The 5,668-nt window shown below is 38.5% G+C and overlaps 1 long non-coding RNA gene and 3 other non-coding genes across 4 annotated transcripts in view; all 4 read right to left on the bottom strand.

Moving 5' to 3' along the window:
• Positions 1-1,748: 1,748 nt before the first annotated feature.
• LOC116694640 (uncharacterized) overlaps positions 1,749-5,668 on the bottom strand; it is a 15,211-nt gene continuing 11,291 nt past the window's right edge. Inside the window, exon 4 of the long non-coding RNA XR_004333236.1 lies at positions 1,749-1,857. This is a non-coding gene — a long non-coding RNA (uncharacterized LOC116694640). The remainder of the gene's footprint in view (positions 1,858-5,668) is intronic.
• On the bottom strand, positions 3,661-3,801 carry LOC116694846 (U4 spliceosomal RNA). Its single transcript, XR_004333292.1, has one exon. It is a non-coding gene; the product is annotated as a U4 spliceosomal RNA (small nuclear RNA).
• On the bottom strand, positions 4,716-4,856 carry LOC116694847 (U4 spliceosomal RNA). Its single transcript, XR_004333293.1, has one exon. It is a non-coding gene; the product is annotated as a U4 spliceosomal RNA (small nuclear RNA).
• Positions 5,597-5,668, bottom strand: part of LOC116694849 (U4 spliceosomal RNA) — a 143-nt gene continuing 71 nt past the window's right edge. The window contains exon 1 of the small nuclear RNA XR_004333295.1: positions 5,597-5,668. This exon is cut by the window's right edge and continues 71 nt beyond it. This is a non-coding gene — a small nuclear RNA (U4 spliceosomal RNA).

Raw genomic sequence — 5,668 nt, forward strand, 5'->3', positions numbered from 1 at the left:
TAATAATAATAATAATAATAATAATGTGGAAGCGTTCAGCTGTTTCATCTGCACAGAACTGTCGAGCAATGGGCAAAACATAACAATGAACCTTCCAGATTATGGCTCTTTGATTCCTGACCGTGATGGACTATCCTTTGACATCCCCTTCCAATCAAAAGAAGGGAAAACAGAGCAGAGAACGATGGAATAAAGAGTGGAGGAGAGCAATCACCTCTGCCTGAAGGGTTTTGAAAGTAATTGAAGCTGAAATACAATAAGGATGCGGCACGGTGTCAGGATGTCACAGGAGACGGCTAATTGGGGGCAACCCCTCGTACACCATGCAAGTGATTTAGAGGGAGATGACATTAGAGGACTGGAACAAGTTTAATTGGGTGTGTTGAATAACCAGATAACTTTTAAGGGTTTCTGTTCATTTAATCTGATCTCTACATTTCTGGTTATCTACCAAGAATGATGGGCTAATTCTTCAGATCAGCCCTGGGGAGGGTACTCACATAAAGGTGATGCAACAAGGATGTCCATAAATGGCCGCAAATCAAAGCATCGCTTTTAGATTTGCACCTGTTTTTACGGATTGAATGTAACAGGCTGTGATGTCTCACTCTTTGAAGAGAAGCCGAGTTTTCACAGGATTTGTGACAAACAAGATCAAAACAAAAGACCTGCTGCAAAGCAGACTGCAAATTAGCTTGCTGAATAAAAGATTAAAAAAAAGAATAAAACTGGCGTTTTTTGTTTACTGTGATCTTGAAAATGTTTTAATTTGTAATGCTGTTCATGCAAATTACAGTTTTCATATATACTGGATAAAGAGCATGGAAGCAGGGCATTTCATTGCATGGTAGTGTATAAAAGTAGTGCTCACATTTCAGAATGCTTTGTCAGCTGTACCAGTGGCATTTTATTATCAAACCTGGTTTTCCCCCTGGGGCCCGTTTGAAGAAGGAGGTTTAACAAACTGAGTCTAACCCTGATCCCTGAGATGATTTAACCTGAGAGGGGAAACTGAGTTTTTGTTTCCAGAAGAACAACCGCAAACAAACTGGTCAAACTGGAAATACTCATTGGCACATACAGCGAGATTGAACATTCGGAACATTTCGTTAAAAAAGCAATACAGCGGCTGCTGCAAAAGAGAGAGAATTTGCGTGGGAGAAACTGCGTAAGTACCAATATAGTATTCATATCCTATTTAATTGTAAGTATAATATTACTGGTGAAATGGTATTGAACCTATAATCTATTTAATTTCAGATTCTAAGGCTGCAGCACCATCATTAACAGAATAACAATTCATAATAATAATAATCTTTTATTTCGAAGAGTTAACATCATTCACTTGCAATACTGTGGAACTCCTTTTTAATGGCTCTTTCTGGTTTGTGTCCAGGGAACACTACAAACGTGTTTAAAACACATTTCAGAACTCTTCTCTGGGCGCTTTGTTACAGTGTTACTAAAATGCTCTGCATCATCGATGCTGTCAAGTAAAACTGGCATGACAAAAAAAAAAAGTATTGCAACACAAATAATCTAGTGGGATGTAGACCATGTCCACGATGGGTGACGTTAGTGATATGAAGATAGTAATACATCTTCTTCATCAACGGTATCGTTCGACAAAAGGAAAAGCCATGTTTGAGGGGAAAAAACGTGTAGTCTGCTTAAGATGGTTAATAAACCAACACTGTTTGTTTTTTTAGTCATCTAAATAACAAACCGCTAAAATGTGAGGAAAACCTGCTCCCGACCAGGTTAGGTTCACAGGCTCTGTTACCATAGTAACTGACTCTGAGGTAAAGTTACCTCTCTTTCTGAATCGGGCTGGAGTTACCCTTCTCTCTCAGGTTTCTACATCTTGTACAGAATATGAGGGGAAATGACGAATGACTTTCTATGGAGATGGAGATGGGGAGGGAGAGAGAGACTGAGACTGGTTTCCATAGCAATTGTCGGCACTGTCACATGGTTACCTAGGAACTAGTCCTATGATGCTGTGCAATCTATTTGTTTATGTTGGGAAGTCTCCAGCTGTCGCTTACACAGAACAAAGCCAATTTCATTTCTGACAGATAACAAGCTGTTTTCAAAATCTGAAAGGTCAGAGTTTGAGAGATGTCAAGGAAGGACGATAAACTTCTGCTCACAGTATATCACACAATTTGTCTGAGTACTATAGGTACATTTTAACATATAAAACACTGGGTCATATGCAGGTCAAAAGGAGCACACGCAGGCAACATTGACGTCTGAATCTCATTTTGTTGCGGACTGATCAATGCTCAGTGGATGTGTAAAAGCAAGTACATCCTGGGGCTTACTGAAGGAAGAATAAATGCAAAAGCAGCAAGTCATTTATGTAAATATGAATCACTTGTAAAGCCTTAGTTTCACCTTTGATAAAGACAACCAAATGCACCAATAGTCTGACAACATGATAACCTTGGTTATGGTAGTATGTCTCAGATTTTAATGATTTAAAAGGAACAGCAGTAACCCCGATACAACCGAACGTGACCAAAATGCATTATTGAGCTTGCATAATTAAACCGGTACTTTCACTACACTTGATAACATTTTTTTTCCTCAACCCTGGTGAGTACTCCTGACCTTTGCACAGTATTCTACAGTTGTACTATTTTGTCAAACACAGCTACAATTTTGAAGGTAAAAATGTCAACCACGTCACAGTCACATGTATGGATGGTGTGAGAAAAAGACAATATTAAGTGTGCTTGCATGACTGTAAGAGAGCGTTCACAGGGTAAAAAGGCTTTGAGCTCATCTGCCTAATAAAAGACTGACTTGATGAAACCCCCACCCCTGTGACTGCCTAATGCCAACCCTTCTTCTAATCACAAATCACTGAAATTACAGTTCTCTGCAGGGTCCTCAAACATGACTGCACAAAGGTTTCTATCACTTTGGAAAGACAATCACAAGTACAGGCAACTATTGAGCACACATTCTTTCATGAAGCAGCAATCGTTAGGAACCACAACATATAATTATATAATATCTTTCAAATATAGCTAGCCTATATATTGTTTATCACTTGGGTTTAAAGATGTAAATGTGTGTTCTTCTCCTTCAGTCTTTCTCCTCACATTCACCAGCCCGTATCCTGTTAAAGAGTGCCCTCTGCTGTTCTGGTAAGTACGTTGCACCAAGACCAGGTCCCTGTGCTTTACTTTACTTTACAATACCTTTATGTGACGCCACTTTACTTTACTTCAGTCTATATGCACATTTTCTATAGTTTGCCTGTTTTTCTTGTGTGTTTACTTGTTTGTTTGTTTTGCTTTCATTGCAGAAAATGCTGCTGTAACAAGGGAATTTCCCCGCTGTGGGATGAATGAAGTATCAGCTAATCTAATCTAAAACATCTTTGTAGGGTTTTTGTGCACATAAAATTGGCTAAAAATGTATAGACTACATATTAACAGAAATCTGCTTTCTTTATAATGTACATTATTCAAATAAATACATCTCACAGGTAGATATGAGTTAATAACGAAGACAGGGACATACCTACGTAGTTAAGTGACATCAGTTAATGCATGTCGAGCATCTGTTGAGGTTGAGTTGTTAATAATTGTGCAATGATTGACATATTTGACTCTGGAATTAGTTTAACTTTTAACATGATATCAGTCTCCTTAGAGACTGTCAAAAATTGCCATTGCCGACTATATTGCAAGTCGTCAAGGCGGGGTATTGGGTAAAGTTTTCAACTAGCAATAATCGCGCCTCGGATAAACCTCATAGGCTACGATACTGCCGCTGCGCAAAGATAACCCACTTCCGGCAGAGACAGAGGAGTCTCTCCGGCCCGCACACCTCTCTGTTGCGGTTCGACAATGGGTGCGGCTCAACGTTTACTTTTTTGTAATATATCGTTATAAATTGTGTAGAAATATAAACCATGTTATCAGCCAGAGAAAGATCATGGAGACTTTACAAATACAGCTCCATGAATAAGAGCAGTAAATGAGGAAAAGACTAAATGATAAATAGCGTTCTGAATTTTGCGTTTGAATCGTGTATTAAGTTATTATTCATATGAATAAAGTCTAGAACAAACAGTCCAACATAAGGTTGGATATCCATACATATATAACATAACGTTAAAAACGTGCGCAAAAATTGAAGTAAGTTATAAGCGGAAATGACGTACTCTCTGGTACGTCTTTGGTAAAGGCCCCCTGAACTCGATCAGCCCGTGGAATGTTTTATTATTATTTATTATTATTATTATTATTATTTTATTATTATTATTGTCAAAATGCTGTGAACAGAGAATCAAGTAAACAGTAATAACATATGAACATCGAGTGTACAAACTTATGGAGACAAGCCATGGATGCAGACTCAGCCAGACTAGAAAGAACACATGTTTTTAGAATATGTCTTTTTTTTTTTTTATTTAAACCAATTCCGTCGCGTGCTGAAGTGCGGGGCAACATGTGATAACAACCGAAAATGTCGACACTAAACATAATGACGACTATCAAACTCCCCAAAACAAGACCGTCTTACGCGCACAAGAAGTCGTTACACTGAAGTCAAAGTCAAATCAAAACTGCACTGCACTCTCAGCAGACTGATACACAAACCTGCCTGCTACATGTATGTTGTGTGACATGACATCTCCATTGCAGCGTTCTCGGGACACCCGTGACTGCATATTACTTTAGACATTGAATCAGTCTCCTTAGAGACTGTCAAAAATTGCCATTGCCGACTATATTGCAAGTCGTCAAGGCGGGGTATTGGGTAAAGTTTTCAACTAGCAATAATCGCGCCTCGGATAAACCTCATAGGCTACGATACTGCCGCTGCGCAAAGATAACCCACTTCCGGCAGAGACAGAGGAGTCTCTCCGGCCCGCACACCTCTCTGTTGCGGTACAACAGCGGTTCATTATAAAAATAGTCTACTATTTTATTATGAATCGTTCCAGTTGTGTCGAAATTTAAATCCGTTATCCCTAGAGAAAAGTCATGGATATTTTACGAATACATCCCCATAAATAAAAATATTAGGTAAGGAAAATACAAAATAGATAGGCCTAGTAGAAAACCCAATCAGATGGGTCATGAACTTTGTGGCTGAATCTTGTAGTAACTTACTATTCATACCATTAAAGTTAGGAACAAAAGATCCAACATAAGCAGTCGCACACAACGTTGAATAAATGCATTACATTGAAATATGCCATAAACGGAAATGACGTAGGCTCCGGTACGTCTTTGTTTAAGGCCCCCGGAACTTAGGCAGACTAAAAATACGAATATGTGTTGCCGTTTTTTTACTTAAAACTATTCAGTCGCATTTTTACGAATGGTGAAAACATGTAGAAACAACATACCGTATCAAAATTAGCCCATATTTACCCGAATTAAAACACTTGCAAATCCAGCATTACACTGTATGTAGCAGTCTACACATACAGATAAAGTAATTTACAACTCACTGACTGGAACGTCGAATTTCTTCAAACTTGTTCAAGACGTTAATATTTGAATTTGGCTGATATGTTCCAATTGATGTTATTACACATATGGTTTCATCTTTGACAATATTTTAGTCTCCTCTGAGACTACCAAAAATTGCCATTGCCGACTATATTTCAAGTCGTCAAGGCGGGGTATTGGGTAAA

The sequence above is a fragment of the Etheostoma spectabile genome, chromosome 8 (genome assembly GCF_008692095.1).
Source record: "Etheostoma spectabile isolate EspeVRDwgs_2016 chromosome 8, UIUC_Espe_1.0, whole genome shotgun sequence".
NCBI classification, from domain to species: Eukaryota; Metazoa; Chordata; class Actinopteri; order Perciformes; family Percidae; genus Etheostoma; species Etheostoma spectabile.